The 21,658-nt window shown below is 40.1% G+C and overlaps 1 long non-coding RNA gene across 1 annotated transcript; it reads left to right on the plus strand.

Annotated features, from left to right (window-relative positions):
- The first annotated feature begins 911 nt into the window (after window positions 1-911).
- On the plus strand, window positions 912-16,954 carry LOC133621674 (uncharacterized). The gene is made up of 5 exons (XR_012051167.1): window positions 912-1,319; window positions 10,143-10,309; window positions 10,603-10,651; window positions 10,727-13,065; window positions 13,192-16,954. It is a non-coding gene; the product is annotated as an uncharacterized lncRNA (long non-coding RNA).
- The last annotated feature ends 4,704 nt before the right edge of the window (window positions 16,955-21,658 follow it).

Here is a 21,658-nt window from a genome sequence, read left to right on the forward strand (position 1 = left end):
CACTTTAAATGTTTACATACATTTAAGAGCTTTTGTACTCTTAAACATTCTCCAAGATGTGATTGATAATTGTAACCCATTAAGCCAATTAAAAAAATCGACATTTATGTAGGAAAATGTTTGCCTGGAGCATAATAATGTTGACAGATATTTATAAATTACAGTCGTTTACAGAAATACCAAATTTAATCTCTTCTATAGAGAATGGGGATGTCTCCACACCCTTGTTTCTCAGCCAATCTCTGATCTCCTCCCAAAACACATGTACAGTCTCACATTCCACAAACAGATACAACAGCCATCATGTTAAATTTAAGCTTCCAAAAACATTTGAAGGGTATATTCCATTAATAATATTAAATTGTATTTATTTAATTTAGGGAATAATTAAGTATGTAATATACCTCGTCCTTATTTTTCTAAGCTCACCTTTTGTAAACTTCTTCAGGTTATATTGTTTATGAACTGTGCCCGGAAAATATTATTTCACTAAAACTGCCTTCATATAAGTTGGAACATTTTTCATCACAGAAATGAACATCTTCAATATGAAGTTTTCTCAGACAAGGGGTAGGTTTTGAATAGAAAACATATTGAGTCACCATAGATTTTAAGGATAGATGTATTGATTTGGTGATCTTTTGAAGCAAAATAAATATCTTATTCGTTACATAAACAATCACCATTCCGCCATTTTACTACGGTGAGAAGTTTGGGACAAACCTTAAAAAGAGACGGTAATACATGTAACATTTAATTTAGTTTTAGTCTACACAAATACGATGATATATGTTGGGGCTTTAGTGGGTTTAGACACACAAACTTTGTTCGGAATGACTAGAAATACCAACGTTGTTTTTCTTTGTTGCCAACCGCGCATGCGCGTAGTCGCTGAAAGCAGACGGGAGCAGAAGTGCGTCACGTCAGCACGCACACACAAAGCGGGGACGGTTTTAGGAAGCCATATTGGAGACCGTCGACACGCAACATTTCGACTAAGCTGTGACCACTACTTAAAAAAGCGCGGCTGTAATTACGAATTCGGAAGAAAGACTACCACGCTGCGATGTCGACGGGCGATTTTCAGACCAAGTATGCCTCCTTCATGGAGGGTATAGTGAAGAGTACAGTCGCAGAAACTACCAAACTTTTCGAAGGTATGGTCGACGAATTAAAGGAGGAATTATCCAAAGTCAAGATGGAGAACGAGGCCCTGAAAACCACATGTCGAGTAAAAGAAAACGCCAAAACCTTGGCGATTAGCGAATCGTGTCAAAGTGACGACGTCCCTGAGATGTGTGATACATCAATACAGTGCGGTGAGTATTTTGTTTGATTTGTAAAATACTAATTTAGTTTTTTTAATTTGGCAAAGTTCGTATTTGTAACGATGAATTGTGTTGGATACACGCGGTGCTTTGGAACAACGGGAGGGTCTCACTTCCGGTACGCGTGGGACGGACAATAGGAGGGAAACTTCGAGAATCTTTAATTATTATGCTAAAGTACAACCTTACATGTCGATGTCAGTTACGTACAAAAATCTTCGTTCTTCTTTATGGTTAGCATAAAAAATGGCCTCTGCATTATATTGTTAGATAATACTTGCAATTCCACTTCCCGTAGCAAGCTTTGGTGTCACACCAAAGGCCGCGCCGGTGTTGTACCGAAATCTGTTACCCATCAGAATTTGTAACTCCAGGGGGCGATGTTCCCATGGCGTTTGTTTGATGGTTAAACGGTAAACCCAAAGAGGAGGAGAAGAAGAACGCTTGCGTAAATGGCGTAAACTATCCTTAATGCTGAAACGTCAGTTGTCAGAATTTCAGCATTAATAATAACAATGGACTCATACTATAATGAAAGTAAGTCATTGATTTCCAGAATGTGTGTAATTTATTAATGCTGAAATTCTGACAACTGACGTTTCATTCCATTATAGCTTTTAATCCGGAAAATGTATGTGTGTGAGAGAGAATCAACAGCTGATACAATGGACTCATACTATAATGAAAGTAAGTCATTGATTTCCAGAATATGTGTAATTTATTAATGCTGAAATTCTGACAACTGACGTTTCAGCATTAAGGATAGTTTACGCCATTTACGCAAGCGTTCTTCTTCTCCTCCTCTTTGGGCTTGCCGTTTAACCATCAAACAAACGCCATGGGAACATCGCCCCCTGGAGTTACAAATTCCGATGGGTAACAGATTTCGGTACAACACCGTTTCCGGTTCTAATGGCGTTTTTTTTTAGCTTTGTTGAGCGTAATAAATGATATGAAAAATATAACAATACACAACATGTAGGTAAGGGCTTGTATATATTATAAATATTAAAATATATTGGTAGAAGATTAAATATTAATTACACGCATTTTGTAGAAAGGTGGTCAAAGCTTTCAATATGACACAAACGTGTAATTTGCATAATTAGTTACGATGTGTGTCTTAAATTTGCATCTTTGAATTTTACAGCGTAAATGATATTGTTGATTTTACAACATCGTACACTGGTTTGTGGATTTACTGTATACTCCCGTAGGCTTTGCGATGCTTGATTTGAACTGAACACGTCTTTGTTCGTTCTCCGTCTCGGCCAGTGTGTTTTCTTGCTCTTGTCCACTTCCTTGACCTGTCAGCGGCTGCTTTTATTTCCTCTTTTGTCTGATTTATAATTTGTGGGAGTGGGACATAGATGTAGTAATCTTTGGGCAACTCACGATCCAATTAAGATTAATATTCAGGGGCCACAGTTGAATTAAACTCTAAATCGATTATTTATGCATCTAAAATCATTAGGTGTGTAACAGTATTGTAGATACCACGGTACCGGTATTTTGGTTTCCAAGTCTTCATAATAATACTGTGTCGCCTGACTGTATCATACTAAAACTTAGTGTGTAGTTTTTTTCTTGCGCATTAGTGTAGGCTGTGTACAGGCTACATTCCCCAGAATCTTATGCGCAGGGTGTGGTTCATGTAAGCATTAAGTGAAGTGTGTTCTTAGTCGATGAGAGGAATAGTTTTTTAGACATTTCCTGAAAAATGTCATCAAAATCTATCCATACCTATTTGCGTTATGTTGCTAACAAACAGACAAAAAAACCCTGGTGGAGGCAAGATAGTATGCGTTCTGCAAAGCAATGCATGCCACTTTCGTCTCCAGTGTTTCCAAGGCGATATAGAGCCAGTCGGTCACCAAAAAAATGTTCAGTGCGGGAAATATGAGGAAACAGAAAAACCACTTGATAAATCCTCAATCCATCCATTTTTCCACCCCTTGTCTCTCTCGATGTCGCGAACGGTCTGAAGACTATTCCAGCTGCACTCAGGTGTAGGGCAGCGTACACCCTGGACAAGTCGCCTCCTCTTTAACTGTCATCTTGAAAATGTTGACGCCAGCGAAGGCAAAAATCAGTTACAGTGTTTCCCACACATTCATTTATTTGTGGCGGCCCGCCACGAAAGAAGTACGTCTGCCACAAATGGATTTTTCGGCTTTTGACTCGCTCGACCGCTCATAAAAGCAATGGGACTCTGTCTGTGAATGTACCTTGTAGTTACAACTCCGGTGCAGTAGGTGGCGGTAGCCTACTATGCATTGTAACTCTGCCAATAGCACTTAATTCACCTGGTGGGCCAGAAGAAGAAGAAGAAGACGACGGAGTAAAAGAACAGACCGACCGGATCAAAATACGAGGGTAATATAGGTAGATAGGTTATAGCTGCATCGCTTGCGTTAATCCGCGATTTCACCGAGCGTTTCACTGACGGTGAGCAGCCTGGCGCTGCTTCATTAACACCGCCGCTGTTTGACTCGGGGTCCGGGGCAGACGCACGTAATAACAGTCACCTGTTTTCATACTGACGAGCTAACGTGTCCAGGTTATAACCCTGTTGTCAATAAACACACGTGGAGACGGTGCTTCAGATACTACATTAATACTCAAGCTAAAATGTCCACTGTCCACTGCAGCATGTGAATGCAATGAAAAGAATAAAATCTGAGCCAACCAGCTGTTAAAATGTTGTCCAGGTTAATGTTTTGGCCATTAAAGGCCCTTCATTTCAAGATTTCAACTGTGATCGGGCTTTAAACAGGTGGCTGACCTGTTCAGATGGGTGTAACTGCTACTGGTCCAATAATGTGAAATATCATTTAATTTTACATGTATGCAGTGCCATTTAAATGTAATTATAGATAATAATAATAATAAATACTGTGTAGTGTTGTAAATAGTCAACGGGAAGCATTTTAGTAAGATATAAGCCATGAGCACTACACAGCCAGAAAAAAACCTAGGCAGGACAAGTAAAAATATTGGGGAAAGCAGATTTGAGAAGTCGGCCAAGTAGAAAAAAACCTTAATGTTGAACCCTGCATGTGTTGAGCTGCTGCCGCTTAAGGTTAGACGGCACTGTACATAGAGCGGTTCTGCTCGTTAGTAATAAATTCTAATGTTGGATGTTCACAGATGAGTATAGAAAAATATTTTCAACGGCCGAAAAGGGCTCGACTTGGAGAGGAGGTAGGCCTACAGTCCGGACCACAGGTGCGACCTGTTCAGCAGCAGCATGAGGAGGAGGAGGAGGTTGACTGACTGTGGCAGGACACCTCTGCCTCTGTTTCACTTCATCCATCCATCCATTTTCTACCGCTTATTCCCTTTTGGGGTCGCGGGGGGGCGCTGGAGCCTATCTCAGCTACAATCGGGCGGAAGGCGGTGTACACCCTGGACAAGTCGCCACCTCATCGCAGGGCCAACACAGATAGACAGACAACATTCACACTCACATTCACACACTAGGGCCAATTTAGTGTTGCCAATCAACCTATCCCCAGGTGCATGTCTTTGGAGGTGGGAGGAAGCCGGAGTACCCGGAGGGAACCCACGCAGTCACAGGGAGAACATGCAAACTCCATGTTGCTGGTAAATAATATGGTTGTAGTAGTAGGCTAAAGTTAAGTTATTTAGTATTCACTAATTAAAGGGGCAGAGCTTTAAGAGACATTTTAGCTTTTTTATTTTATAAGATATATTTTTTGTAAGAACCACAATTAATAAATATATTTCAGTGAATCACTAATTGTTCAAATCTGTATATAAATATGTACATAAAATGTTGTAATTATATTCCAACTCCGCGTTCTTCTTGGTCATCGCCGCTGCCGCCCCCGCCCCTCGACCACACCACCACAAATAGATGCCTGTCCTGTGGGAAACACTGAAGTTCACTTATGTAGCCCCTAATTATAAATATCTCAAAGGGCTGTACAAGCCACAACAACATCCTCGTCTCAGATCCCACATCAGGGCAAAAAATAAGAAATTTAAAAACGCATCAAGACAATTGCTTTTATTTTTCTTCATCACTGATTTCTGCTCACTGCAGACTTTATAAAAGCCAACATACATAATAAAACATCACTTACTGTGCAAGGTCTGCTGTCATTAGGATGCCGACTGCTGAGAAGTTCATATATTCCCATATAGATGAAAAATGTCTCATAATCCTTGCAAAGAAACTGGGTGGGGTAACACTTTTTGTGTCGTTCTCGCCACTTCCAGGTCCTATATTGCGGTCAAAGTATTTAACAATGCCAAAGGGGGTGCGTGCTACCTCGGGCCGCAAGCTTTTTTTGTTGTACCAGAATATGTTGAAGCGTATGCAGCACTTGGCTTCACTGTAACCACGGTGGGAGACGAGGAAAGACCGGTGTGTTGTTTCTTTTAATGTTAATAAGCTCACAATATTGTGCAGAGGTTTAGTTAAAACAATTTTCAAGACAAATTATACTATTTATAGTCACGGTGAAGAGTAAGGGGCGCGCAAAATATTCCAAGTGGTGTCGTAACAAAATATTTCAGAAGCTCTGCATTGGGAGTGTAAAATTTGTGCCAATATTACAGCGGACATATGCGCTAGTCTTCATGGGAAATGTGGTCTTCCTTCTGGCAAAACACTACCGCTTTGGTCCTCTGGGCCATCAAAATCAACTAAAACTGTAAGTTTTTATGATAGATAGATAGTACTTTATTGATTCCTTCAAGAGAGTTCCCTCAGGAAAAAAAAAAGTGGGGCTTCAATACTGTAGTTTGATCGTACTGTGACATTTTGATATTGTTACATTTCTAATAATGATTATATTGTATATTATTATTGTTCTATTGTATATTGTTATTATAATGTACACTTATATTTATTTAATCTAAATGTATTACATTTAATTATGAATGATATGTCTACATGACTCCTCCTTTGGCTACTGGCAATTGCAGTGTTGGATAATATCGGGTTTTTGGATTAGTGCGCACAACATAAATATATATATATACCGTATTTTCCGCACCATAAGCCGCCCTGGGTTATAAGCCGCGCCTTCAATGAACGGCATATTTCAAAACTTTGTCCACCTATAAGCCGCCCCGTGTTATAAGCCGCATCTAACTGCGCTAAAGGGAATGTCAAAAAAACAGTCAGATAGGTCAGTCAAACTTTAATAATATATAAAAAACCAGCGTTCTAACAACTCTGATTACTCCCAAAATGTACGGTAATGTGGAAATGTGCAATCACAAACATAGTAAAATTCAAAATAGTGCAGAGCAATAACATCAATAACTTAATATTGCTCGAACGTTAATGTCACAACACACAAAATAAACATAACGCTCACTTTCTGAAGTTATTCTTCATTCATAAATCCCTCGAATTCTTCTCCTTCGGTGTCCGAATTAAAAAGTTGGGCGAATACGGGATCCAAAATGGCCGGCTCCGTCTCGTCGAAGTCATTGCCTTCCGGAAAGCTCGGACCACAGTTGTGACCGAAATATCCGCCCAGGCATTTACGATCCACTGGCAGATGTTGGCGTATGTCGTCCGGCGCTGTCTCCCTGTCTTAGTGAAGGTGTGTTCGCCTTCGGTCATCCATTGTTCCCACGCCGTTTGCAGTCGTGCTTTAAATGCCCTGTTGACACCAATATCGAGCGGTTGGAGTTCTTTGGTTAATCCACCCGGAATGACGGCGAGTGTTGTATTTGTGTGCTTCACTTGTTTTTTGACACCATCTGTGATGTGGGTGCGCATGGAGTCGTATATCAACATGGAACACACAAAGGAAATGAAACGTAATACCCGCGCGCTTCTTCTTCTATGGGGGCGGGTGGTTGCTTACAGTAGAAGAAGAAGCGCTTCCTCTTCTATGGGGGCGGGTGCTTACCTTGGCGGTTGCTTGCCGTAGAAGAAGAAGCGCTTCCTCTTCTACGGGGAAAAAAGATGGCGGCTGTTTACCGTAGTTGCGAGACCTAAACTTTATGAAAATGAATCTTAATATTAATCCATATATAAAGCGCACCGGGTTATAAGCCGCACTGTCAGCTTTTGAGTAAATTTGTGGTTTTTAGGTGCGGCTAATAGTGCGGAAAATACGATATATATATATATATATATATATATATATATATATGTATATATATATATGTGTGTATATATATGTATATATATATATATATATATATATATATATATATTTATAGTGTATATACATATGCTGCAACAACTAATCGATTATAAAAATAGTTGGCGATTAATTTAGTCATCGATTCGTTGGATCTATGCTATGCGCATGCGTTGAGGCTACGTTTATTTATTTTAATTTTAATTTTTTTAACCCAAAGACATGCACCTGGGGATAAGTTGATTGGCAACACTAAAATTGGCCCTAGTGTGTGAATGTGAGTGGAATTGTTGTCTGTCTATCTGTGTTGGCCCTGCGATGAGGTGGCGACTTGTCCAGGGTGTACCCCGCCTTCCGCCCGATTGTAGCTGAGATAGACTCCAGCGACCCCAAAAGGGAATAAGCGGTAGAAAATGGATGGATGGATTTTTTTAACCTTTATTTATAAACTGCAACACTTTACAAACAGCTGAGAAACAATAATCAGAATAATAGGGGTGTAACGGTACGTGTATTTGTATCGAACCGTTTCGGTACAGGGGTTTCGGTTCGGTGCAGAGGTGTACCGAACGAGTTTCCACACGAACATATTAAGTAGCGTACTGCACGTTGTGTAAACAATACTCACAATGCCCGACATTTGAGGCATTCATGAAACTCCGCCCAGGGTTGCGTGTATTTTCAATGTACGTTCAGGGTTAAGAAGGTTAAAAACACAACAAATTGTGCGCACAGCAGCATTCGTGAGGAAGGGGGAGAGACAGAGAGAGCGAGAGAGTTGTGATAAACGCGCATGCGTCGTCAGGCTGTGCTTTTTATCGATAGATTTATCAGATTTAATTTTTTATCTATAGCAGGGGTGTCAAAAGTGTGCATTTTTGTAACATTTTCCTTGTTTTATTTGGCAAGTTGAAAGAACATGGCGCCAGTATGCTGTTTTTTTTTTCCAATAAAATACTGGAAAGGATAGAAATGTAGTTTGTCTCTTTTATCCGATTATTAATCGAAGTAATAATCGACAGATTCATCGATTATCAAATTAATCGTTAGTTTCAGCCCTAATACATATACATTTATGTGTGTGTGTGTGTGTGTGTGTGTGTGTGTGTGTGTGTGTGTGTGTGTGTGTGTGTGTGTGTGTGTGTGTGTGTGTGTGTGTGTGTATGTGTATGTGTATATATATATACCGTATTTTCCGCACCATAAGGCGCCCTGGGTTATAAGCCGCGCCTTCAATGAACGGCATATTTCAAAACTTTGTCCACCTATAAGCCGCCCCGTGTTGTAAGCCGCATCTAACTGCGCTAAAGGAATGTCAAAAAAACAGTCAAATAGGTCAGTCAAACTTTAATAATATATTAAAACCAGCGTGATGTGGGCGCGCATGGAATCGTATATCAACATGGACGAAGCTGCGTGAAAAAAGCCACCCGGCCTCTTCGCGTAAACTTAAACTTACCTTAACCACTCGCTCATCTTTTCTTCATCCATCCCTTCGAGTTAGCTTTTATGATGACGCCGGCTGGAAAGGTCTCTTTTGGCAAGGTCTTCCTTTTGAATATCACCATGGGTGGAAGTTTCTGGCCATTAGCATGGCAAGCTAGAACCACAGTGAAGGATGACTTCTCATTCCCTGTGGTGCGAATATTCACCGTACGTGCTCCCGTTGTATCCACAGTGCGGTTCACAGGAATATCAGTTGCTGTGAAATAGTAATCCGTGTGCGGATGGAGAGATTGCGTCTTTTCATGAACCGGATCCCTGTCGTTTAGTAGGAGCCATTTTGTGGTCTTTACAGATGTAAACACACAAAGGAAATGAAACGTACGGTAATATCCGCGCGCTTTTTCTGCTTCTACGCGGGCGGGTGGTTGCTTACAGTAGAAGAAGAAGTGCTTCCTGTTCTATGGGGGCGGGTGCTTACCTTGGCGGTTGCTTGCGTAGAAGAAGAAGCGCTTCCTGTTCTACCGGGGAAAAAGATGGCAGCTGTTTACCGTAGTTACGAGACCGAAACTTTATGAAAATGAATCTTAATATTTATCCATATATAAAGCGCACCGGGTTATAAGGCGCACTGTCAGCTTTTGAGAAAATTTGTGGTTTTTAGGTGCGCCTTATAGTGCGGAAAATACGGTATAGATATATATATATATATATATATATATATATAAATAAATATATACATGGAAGGCTGGATACATGCAAACTGTATTAGCCTACTAACAAATAAATAAAAGTCCCTACAGGCATCCATGATTTAATTTTTGTTCCTTCTAAAACTGCAAAATGTTCAGACACTTTGGTCACAGTCGCCAAGTGGCGTTTGGACATTTGTCCATCGATTCATGAATCGCCTACATTTGATTGTGATGCATCGAATAATTATTCATTTTTACCACCTCTATCTAGTATTTAACCACACAGTTTGTAGAGAAATCGTACTCATCACGAGAACCGGAGAAACTGCTCTACTGCTCATCTTTTATTAGAAAACATCATTTATCTCACACATTAGGCTCCTTTCCACCAAAAGTTTTTGGTTCCTTGAACCTCCAGCTTCTGGAACTAAAGGTTCCTGTTGAAGTCAGCCACGAAAAGGCGAGGGAACACTATTGTAAATCATTTAAGTGTATTGTTGACCTTTGATTTCCATTTTGACTTTGTGTATTCATGTTTGCAGACCTTCTTCCTGGCCACGACTTGCCTGATATGTTGTGTCAATCGATGGGAGAAAGCAGAGATGATCAAAACATGCAATGTGATCGAGAGCAGATGGTTTACATCCTTCTAAAGGACCATGACTATGATGCTTCAAATGATGAATATTGTCAGTTGACAAAACCCGAGGTGTGATGTGTGTTAAATTTTGAAGCAAAATGTTTTTGTAGTAGTTATACAAAACACAACCCTCTGAAGTTGAACATGCTCATCATTTTGACACGCTGCAAAGTTTTTGTACAAGCAGTAACCGCAATCTAACTTTGGTAAAACTAAAAGTCAAATCCAAAAAGGTTTTGATTTGTAGTTGCTGTGCTCAACCAGCTGCAAAGTTATTTCATTCAATACACTCATGCATTTTGTGTTGGAAGTTGGCCGCTATTAAGTTTGTAATTTTTTCTTCTCCCCTGTATGTTTCAAAGGTCTCTGAACCCCCTGTCGTCAGCAGGGAAAAAGAGTGGGCTGTTACAGGTAAGAAATTTAATTATTGACAAACATTGTTTTAAACACCAACAACACAACTTGTTTACCTCCATCCGTTTTCAGATTCAGCACCAAAATATTCTCGTGAAACTGAAACAGAATGCCCTCAAATTTACCAGCGATGTTCATATGGATCGTGCAGAAAAAGTGATGATTCGTCAATTCAACGCAGTTCGGAAGGGGATTGCAAGATACAGATTCTTTCAGTGAAGTCACTTGCTATAACAAATAGCACCAAGGAAGTGGCATCTGGTTCTGATCAAATGTTATCAGAATTTGCGACTAAAGGATCCCCTGGTCCCACAACATTCAAAAAACAATCGGCAGTACCAGAGGTTCGAATTCAGAAACAACCTTTAGGTGAAACACCAAGAAATGAACATACATATGTTGCTGTGTTGCAGTACAGCAATGTTCCCCGCCCAGGAGAACAACAGGGGGAGCAAACATTGCTGATATCCGACTTTGAATTGAATGTGCCTGTAAAGATTAACAGTAGACAAAGAAGACAGCCCTCAAGAAAAGTGAAACGATTGCATAACACTAAAAAAAAAATAAGTGTTTTAAGATCAAATAGTGATGCAGGACATGATGAAGAGATGTCTTCTATTTGCAAGGGGGACACATCTTTATGTGGGGTTCCAGAAGTCTCTCAAAGTATGTCAGAAGATGCTATAACCATTGTTTCTACAGCAACGCAAAACAGATCATCAGAAGACTCGGAAAACCCTAATACAGGGCCCCAGACTGTTTCAGTATTAGCTCCGTTAGAAACAGGTTCATCGTCTGAGTCTCAACTGCCCTGCATGGAAATAAAAGACAGATCTAGTCATGCTCCAAGCACTGACATTCCATCTGCCACGTTACACAGCCGGACTGCGGCATCGGAACAAGCACCACCATGTCAGGTCACGGAAAGCAACACATCTGCAACGCTTCAGGATGCAATGCTACTCGTCGAAGCAATGGATCAGTCAACAAAGGATTGTATCCTCCCACAAGAAAAGATAGACCAATCAACGTGTATGCCCCTTGTCACCTTACCATCTAAGGTCCAATCTCCAGTAACTACTCAAGCATTGCCAGCACAGTCACCACCAACCCTACATATAAATGATCAAGTTGCAGAAGTGGTACCTACAATGGAGCAATCCACAAACACTTCTAGCAATTCAGAGTCTCAGATTGGAGTGCAACAACATTGCACTACTCCTTTGAACCTTATTACATCTACATCATCTTTGACTTCTACAGTAGTAGAGTTGTTTGAGCAAAGCTCACTTTCTTTTCCAATTGTGGTAGCATCTGAACAAAACCCGGTAGATTCAGTCCCAGATGAGGTCATCGATCTCTCCAAATCATCACCATTCAGTCATCCACCATGTACTATTGCCCCGCTCTCTCCAAATCAGATTTCAGCTGTTGTGTCCACTGTTGCTGCTGCACAGAGTAAATGTTCCTTGTCTATGGGAATTTCTGAAATGAAAACTGTTACTGCAACGACAGCTGCTACTGTTGTCGACCCTGAAACAACAATCGGTTCAATAGAACTAAAGGCACACACTAAAATAAAAATAATAATTCCTAGACCTACATCAGCTGTTGGGACTGGTCAGACCCAATCGTCGGAGACTGAAGACGATTTTGTTGGACCAGATGATGATGTCAGCATGTCGGCATCACAGCCAAGCAACATGTGTAGCAATTCTAGAATTACTTCAGATGGAACGGAAAAGTCATCGTTAACTGAACAAATACCAATAATTATATCGCCCTTTTCACCCACACCGCTGGATTGTGAAAGTTTACAAATAACACACTCAGAGCAAGCGGAAACATCTTCAACTGAGGGTGTACCCATCAGCGGATTTCATATGACCAAAGTGGTGGTAAAATTAAAAAAGCTGCCAGTGTTCACTAAAACTGTTCTAGTTTCAGAACTGGATTCTTATGAAAGGCTTGCTAAACCAGCTAGCATATCATATGCTGCCAATGCCCAGGCATTAAACCCAATCCCAGAAGTCCCTTCAATACCAACCGGCATTTGTCCTAATTTAAAAGATACATCTGTTGTTGAAGCTGTGAATGAGTCTCCAATATCAGAGTATATATCATCATGCACTATTGTGGAGGAGGAACCAGACTTTGTGCCATCCTGTTCGCTTTCTAATGTGTGCGAACCTGTCTCAATGAAATCAACAATAGACTTTGAGAAGGCTAAACTATCAACTGTACCTGATCAAACAACCAAGCTTTCTTTCAACATGACTGAAGAAATCAACATCCCAGAACAGAAAACCCCTGTTACACCCAAGGACTTATCTGACCCTCGGTCACAATGGACTAAAACGCAATTCCTCGCCCAGTTGGAAGTGACACCTGTAAACCAGGACTCTCAAAAGGTAATGTGAATGTAGCCATTTGTGGTTAGTATATTTACTGATTATTGCAATTCCAAGCTTACTATATTACATTATATCCTAAAGGTGCTGTGAAAAAAATTTAATGCGTGTAATTTTACCTTTTAGGTATCAACAAAAGAGTTTGCAGAAGAGTCCAGGAGAAAGTCACAGAGAAACTCTGTTGTTGCCCGTCTCAGAAGTCACCTCAAAATTCACTTGCAAGCTAAAAAAAACAAAGTAAGTTCTCAGCCACTTACAGGAAAACGGAACACCCGTGGAAGTCAAAAGAAGCCAACATCAGAGAATGTTGTTACCACTAACCTAGAGTCCACCAAGCCAATTTCTCTTAGCACAAAAAGTCCCCCTGAGCTCCAAACAGAGACTGAATACTCTCAAGCTAGTCTCAAGAGACAAGGGAATACAAATACCTGTCCTACTGAAAACACTACTTTCACAATTACTCCTGTTTGCCCAGAAAGCCTGATTGTAAGTAAAGATGCTCCATCTCCAGAAAACACAACAACCAGCACTTTAGTTATTTCCCCACTGCCCACCCCTGTAAGCCCCAAGAAACCAACATTAGAGAATGTTGCTACTACAGACCTTGAGTCCACAAAGCACACTCCTGTTAGCACAGAAATTCCACCAGAGTTACAAACAGAAACTGGGTACTCTCAAGCTCGTCTCAAGAAACAGAGCAATGCAGATACCAGTCCAACTGAAAACAGAGCTTTCAAGACTGCTCCAGTTTGCCTCATAAGTCCGGTTGTAAGTAAAGATGCTCTATCTCTGGAAAACACAACCACCAACACTTTAAATATTATTCCCCCACAGCCAGACATTGAGGTAAACATCACCAATGGAAACCCAACAAAACATTCATTAGACAATGACAGCATAAAGATAGGATCTACTATTGAACACATTTCAATAAACTGTACACCGCAAGTTATTGTTGAAGAATGTTCAAACCAAAATTTTGAATCCCCTGTACATCCTAGTTCAATTATAGAGACAAATAACTTGATTGAGACACATATGCCTCCTCTAAATGAGTGTAAGTCTGCCCCATGTACCGATGATGCTATCTCTGAAAAGTCCGAAGATACAAATCTGATTCCAGTGTCGGGTTTAGCAGAAGATAAGCCTTGTGTTAAAGAGACATTGCCAGCCAAGATTACTGGAAAGTCTAGCACAAACAATGCTGATATTAGCCATAAGAAGTCAAAAGCAAATGCTGTGTGTCTAAGGTCAAGGAAAACTAAAGATACCACCAGCCCTTTAAAAAATACACTCCCACCTCAGAGTCGTAAGAAGTGTATCACCGCCCAGGAAAATGCTCGTTCTAAAAAGTCCCAGAAAAAATGCCCACAACAAGCTAGGTCTGCTCATAAAAAGGCAGAATCTTCAAGACTAAAGAGTGACTGTGCTAGTTCAAAAAAGTCCAATTCATCTTCTGTCAGTCTAATGAAAGATAGTACCAGATCTAAAAAGTCTTGCAGTGAATCTCTCAGTAGTCCCAACCTTGCTAAAGAAGCACGCACATCAAAGCAGTCAAAAAGAGCATGTGGTTCATTATTGGGAAATACTGTATCCCCAAGTCCCAAACTTGCTATAGAAGCACACACATCTAAGCAGTTCAAAAGAAAATCTGGTTCATTATTGGGAAATACTGTACCCCCAAGTCCCAACATTGCTAAAGAAGCACATACATCTAAGCAGTCAAAAAGAGCATCTGGTTCATTATTGGGAAATACTGTACCCCCTAGTCCTAATCTTGCTAAAGAAGCACACACATCTAAACAATTAAAAAGAAAACCTAGTTCATTATTGGGAAATACTGTACCTCCAAGTGTTCATTGGATTAAATTGCCTATTATTGTTTCCAGTTCAAGTAAAAGCAGAGAATCTGCAGCTAAGAAATCCAGACTGAGTCAAAACTGCAGTATTTCAGAAAATGTAAAATTACGAACTGCCCAGAAATTAGCAAAAACAAAGACAGTTTCCGAAATAAACCAATCCAAACAATCAAATTTAAAGAAAACAAAGCAAGCGACAAAGCAATATGGGAGCGATGAGACTGGAACCAGAACTCAAATCGTGTGGACTCCTACAGGGCCAGCGAGGGAGGCTACTTCAGTAAGAGGAAAACGATCTTCGTTTTCACCAACCCAGATAGAGGAACGCTCCTCAAAACCTCAGAATCACACTGTAGTCTCTTTGACGAGTCCTTCTTACCACCCAATACTTTTCAAAGCGCCACCTATTGTATCACCATTGCAGCCTTTAGCTGTCATAGGTGACCGTCTGCTCAAGAACCAGTGTGGGCAATGTGGTCGTGTATTGAGCAGCCCTGCTGCTCTTGAGAGCCACGTCAGTCTCCATACAGGTTACAGACCATTCTCTTGCGATCACTGCGGGAAGAACTTTCCTGACGACAAAACCCTTAGACGGCATGACAGAGTGCACCGCAACGGTCGGATCCATGTCTGCCATCGATGCGGGAAGGGTTTCGTATATGCTTTTGGCCTCACCAAACATCTTCAGATGGTACATGGGAAATTTAAACCATATGTCTGCATGTTCTGCGAAAAGGCTTTTTTCACAAAGAGAGAAGTGACGGACCACATCCGGATCCACACAGGGGAGAAACCATTCCCCTGCCACTTATGTGAGAAGAGGTTTGTCAGGAGAGTGGAGCTAAACGTGCATCTGAGGTGGCATAATGGAGAGAAAAGATTCTGGTGTCCGTTTTGTGGGAAAGGATTTTTAGACTGCAATAACATGAAAAGACATAAGATGATCCATACAGGAGAGAAACCGCATTCTTGCCCGCATTGCCCGAAAAACTTTACACAGTCAGGCCACTTGAAAAAGCATGTTAGGAATGTACATAAAATTCAATAGGAAGAGAGTTTGTATTGTATAAATAAGGAAATATAGTTTGTGAATTTTTACTAAAAAGTGTTTATGGGACACGTTTTTGCCATGTCACAGATTATTATTAGAAATTATATATTCAATAAAGAGAAATATAACCCATTGTATTGTTTTTTTAATTTAATCTTTTTTGTATTTAATGCCAAAACAATTGTTTTTCTATAATTACTTTCACATGTTGCCCCTCCATTCTTTTATTACTTGAGATATTAATCCTGTATCCACATGTCAAGGTATTATTGTGACAAAACATACACAAGGACCTGTATGTCATCCAAAGCAATTCAATACAGTAAGGATTTAGTTGTCTACGCATAAAGAAAGTTTCATTATCTTTGGCACCAGTCTAACAAGTCAAATGTGAGTCTGAGCCAGAGAAACCAGATTTATGTTCTTAGCATTGTTTACAATGAAAATGGACACGAGTCAAAACACAAAGGCATTGGCAGACTTAACGCACTAAGCCTAATAGATCATGAAAATTGAATAACCCAAATTTCCCCACATTGCAAACTATCAATATCTGCAAACTCAACAATTTGCGATCAGCAAGAGGCGTTACAGCTCACCTAGATGCTGAAGGTTCTCAGGGAAGAGGCCTCGTGGCCTGATTGAGGGAGATACTGATTCTAGTGCCATTAAATAAATATTTCTTAAGAAAAACGTGGATAATTTGCACATTCCTTGATTAAATACAGGACGGGACCCTGAGGTGTGTGCAATCCTTTTACTGTATACATTTGCATGCCTGTTTTTATTGCCAATATAATATTTACAGAAATATTGCACACCTTATCTTTTAAAACAGTATTTCTGATGTAAGTTTGATGACATAATTCAGTATATCAGTTGTTTTGATTGCCATTGTTTGAGAACGGGTTTACAAACTAGGAATTTTTCTTGGTGCAATAGTGCAACATAAAACACATAACACAGAATAGGTAATAAAAAGAGCTGTAACTGAGCTGTCAGATCTTGTTATTGTTCATGTGCCTGATGGCCGAGGGGAAACAACTTCAGGTGGCGGGAGGTGTGGGTCTGGATGGACCGTAGTCTCCTGTCTGAGGGGAGAGGGGAGAATAGTTTGTGTCCAGGGTGAGAAGGGTCAGCTGTGATCCGACCCACACGCCTCTTGGTCCTGGAGGAGAACAGGTCCTGGAGGGATGGGACCTTGCAGTCAATCACCTTCTCAGCAGCACGTACGATGCACTGCAGTCGATGCTTGTCCTGGACTGTGGCGCCGGGGAACCACGCGGTGATGGAGGAGGTCAGGATGGACTCGATGGCTGTGTAAAACTGCACCAGCATCTCGGTCGGCACCTCAGATGCCACAGGAGGTACATCCTCTGCTGGGCCTTCTTGATGAGGAAGCTGATGGTCGGCTCCCACTTGAGGTCCTGGGTGATGGTGGTGCCCAAGAAACGGAAGGAGTCCACAATGGGGATGGGAGAGTCAATCAGGGTGAGTGGGGATGGTGGGGCTGTGACTTTCCTGAAGTCCATGATCATCTCCACTGTTTTCTGGGCGTTCAGCTCCAGGTTGTTGAGGCTGCACCAGGGCCTGGGGGGCTTTGGGCTTATAGTGCGTAAGGGCCCTTAGCCCTCTCCAAACATGCGCGCAGCTACCGCTGTGGAGGAGCTGCGCGCATGTTTGAAGACGACAGACTGGGAGGCAATTGGAGCGACCACGGACAATCTGGACGAGTATATGGACACTGTGACCTCATACATTCAGTTCAATGAGGCGTGCATCATTCCAACGCGCACCTGGGCTTGTTATAACAACGACGAGCCCTGGTTCACACCCAAGCTCCGATAGCTGCGCAAGAATAAGGAGGCTGCGTGAAGAGGGGACCGGAGAAGCGAAGTACTACTTCCAACAGGGAAGTGGAGAAAACTAAATCTGTGTACTCTAACCGTCTACAGCAGGGATCCCCATACTAAAGCCCGCGGGCCGGATCCGGCCCCCCAGCATCCAAAATCCGGCCCACAGGAAGTTTTATTTTTTTATTTTTATAAATCTTTCCTTTCTAATCCATTTTCTACCGCTTGTTACTCTTGGTGTCTCCTAGCCGCTCAGGCAAATCATATTGTCTAAAAATGAATTTTCCCATCGATAACGTGACAATGTTAAATATTGATGATTATCAATGTTAATTGATGTTAAATGACAAAAGGGATTATAAAGACTGTATACATGTATATCTGTATGTATGTATATATATATATATATATATATATATATATATATATATATGTATATGCATACACACAACCTGGCCCCCGGCCAAATTTTTTTAACCCAATGCGGCCCCCGAGTCAAAAAGTTTGGGGACCCCTGGTCTATAAGAACAGTTCAGCTCCAATGATTCTGCGGCCGTTTGGAGAGGGCTAAGGACCCTTACGAACTACAGGTAAAAGCCAGTAAATTAGAATATTTTGAAAAACTTGATTTATTTCAGTAATTGCATTCAAAAGGTGTAACTTGTACATTATATTTATTTATTTGCACACAGACTGATGCATTCAAATGTTTATTTCATTTAATTTTGATGATTTGAAGTGGCAACAAATGAAAATCCAAAATTCCGTGTGTCACAAAATTAGAATATTACTTAAGGCTAAAACAAAAAAGGGATTTTTAGAAATGTTGGCCAACTGAAAAGTATGAAAATGAAAAATATGAGCATGTACAATACTCAATACTTGGTTGGAGCTCCTTTTGCCTCAATTACTGCGTTAATGCGGCGTGGCATGGAGTCGATGAGTTTCTGGCACTGCTCAGGTGTTATGAGAGCCCAGGTTGCTCTGATAGTGGCCTTCAACTCTTCTGCATTTTTGGGTCTGGCATTCTGCATCTTCCTTTTCACAATACCCCACAGATTTTCTATGGGGCTAAGGTCAGGGGAGTTGGCGGGCCAATTTAGAACAGAAATACCATGGTCCGTAAACCAGGCACGGGTAGATTTTGCGCTGTGTGCAGGCGCCAAGTCCTGTTGGAACTTGAAATCTCCATCTCCATAGAGCAGGTCAGCAGCAGGAAGCATGAAGTGCTCTAAAACTTGCTGGTAGACGGCTGCGTTGACCCTGGATCTCAGGAAACAGAGTGGACCGACACCAGCAGATGACATGGCACCCCAAACCATCACCCAACCATGCAAATTTTGCATTTCCTTTGGAAATCGAGGTCCCAGAGTCTGGAGGAAGACAGGAGAGGCACAGGATCCACGTTGCCTGAAGTCTAGTGTAAAGTTTCCACCATCAGTGATGGTTTGGGGTGCCATGTCATCTGCTGGTGTCGGTCCACTCTGTTTCCTGAGATCCAGGGTTAACGCAGCCGTCTACCAGCAAGTTTTAGAGCACTTCATGCTTCCTGCTGCTGACCTGCTCTATGGAGATGGAGATTTCAAGTTCCAACAGGACTTGGCGCCTGCACACAGCGCAAAATCTACCCGTGCCTGGTTTACGGACCATGGTATTTCTGTTCTAAATTGGCCCGCCAACTCCCCTGACCTTAGGCCCATAGAAAATCTGTGGGGTATTGTGAAAAGGAAGATGCAGAATGCCAGACCCAAAAACGCAGAAGAGTTGAAGGCCACTATCAGAGCAACCTGGGCTCTCATAACACCTGAGCAGTGCCAGAAACTCATCGACTCCATGCCACGCCGCATTAACGCAGTAATTGAGGCAAAAGGAGCTCCAACCAAGTATTGAGTATTGTACATGCTCATATTTTTCATTTTCATACTTTTCAGTTGGCCAACATTTCTAAAAATCCCTTTTTTGTATTAGCCTTAAGTAATATTCTAATTTTGTGACACACGGAATTTTGGATTTTCATTTGTTGCCACTTCAAATCATCAAAATTAAATGAAATAAACATTTGAATGCATCAGTCTGTGTGCAATGAATACATATAATGTACAAGTTACACCTTTTGAATGCAATTACTGAAATAAATCAAGTTTTTCAAAATATTCTAATTTACTGGCTTTTACCTGTATAAACAAAATTACATTTTCCAAAAAAAAATAAAAAAATGTATGTACAGTCCAGATTATGTTCAGGTCACTCAAAATTAGGGAACACAACAACAGATAGCATACAATCTATAAACATAATTACACTTTCAACATAAGCCTTTGAGGACTTCCCATCTTTTTATGTTTTTTGGCATCATTTTCGTTTTCAACCATGTAACTTTTTAAAGTTAAAAAATACTGAATACATGTTTTAAAAAAAGTAATACTAAGTGAATATCTGTTTTTGGCCTTAAAAATAAACCTTTTACCGAGTACTATAATTAAATTGATTAAATCATGATTGTCAATGAACTCTCCCAAAATAACAGAAACCACATCAAGCTTCATAACCAAACCAATCCTTAAACACATTTTTTCAACTTCCACCCAAAACGAAGACACAATATGACAATACCAAAACAAATGCAGGGTGGATTCAGACTCCTGAAAACAAAATCGGCAGTCATCTGACTCTGTCATATTCCATAATTTTAACATTTTCCTCGTGGGTAAGAAGTTATAAATAATTTTAATTTGAAAATAACGATTTTGCACATCAATAGTAGTTTTATAGATTAGTTTGAATATGGCATCCTACGGCAACGGGCAGTTAAAAAAGTCCTCCCATTTTCCATATGTATTATATGGGACAGCCTTCAAAGATTTCTTTATTAAAAAAAACTTATACATTTTTCTATTTATTTTAGTTCCTTTTTGCCAACTCGAATTTATTATTAGAGGTTTACAAACTAATAATTTAGTAGTTCCATAATTAATTATTTGTTTCCATCTTTTCCCAATTACTCCAGTTAGTTGATTAAATGAAAAACTTGAACAAGCATCACCATACATAGTTATAAATTCATCATACTTCATAATCTTACCATTGTCATTGATAATATCATTGACAAAAATGATTCCTCTTTTTTCCAGTACAACTCACAAAGATACATTTCTCCAGGTATAATTAGCCATTTATCATGTTTGGTTTAGGAGTTATGCTTAAATAACTGTCATATTGAGTGTGGCAGTTATACTGTCATTATGAGTAAAACCTATTTTTTGTATTTGTAAACCTTACCAAAATACCTGATTCTGGTAAAACCCACATCGATACAATATTACAGGAATTTTTAGACATAAAGCATGTTTGGTTTTGGAGTTATGTTTATATAACTTTCATATTTAGTATGAAAGTTATACCATCATATTGAGTAAAAAAACAAACTAATTTGTATCTTTACAAACCTTACAAAATATTGTTTTCCAGTAAAATTCACAAATATACCTTTCTCTAGGCATTATTAGTCATTTTGCATTTGTGTTTTAGGAGTTATGTTTAAATAACTGTCATATTGAGTGTGGCAGTTATACTGTCACTATGAGTAAAACCTAATTTTTGTTTTTGTAAACCTTACCAAAATACCTGATTCTGATAAAACTCACATATATTCAATATTACAGGTATTTTTAGTCTTCACAAACCTTACAAAATATTATATAAAAATTGGGGTTTTCTCATAATGACAGTATAAGTGCTATATTCAATTTTACAGTTATTTAAACATAACTTCCTAACCACACATGCAAATAGGCTAATAAAGCCTAAAACAATGCATCCTTGTGAGTTTT

Source organism: Nerophis lumbriciformis, linkage group LG25 (assembly GCF_033978685.3).
Source record: "Nerophis lumbriciformis linkage group LG25, RoL_Nlum_v2.1, whole genome shotgun sequence".
NCBI lineage: Eukaryota > Metazoa > Chordata > Actinopteri > Syngnathiformes > Syngnathidae > Nerophis > Nerophis lumbriciformis.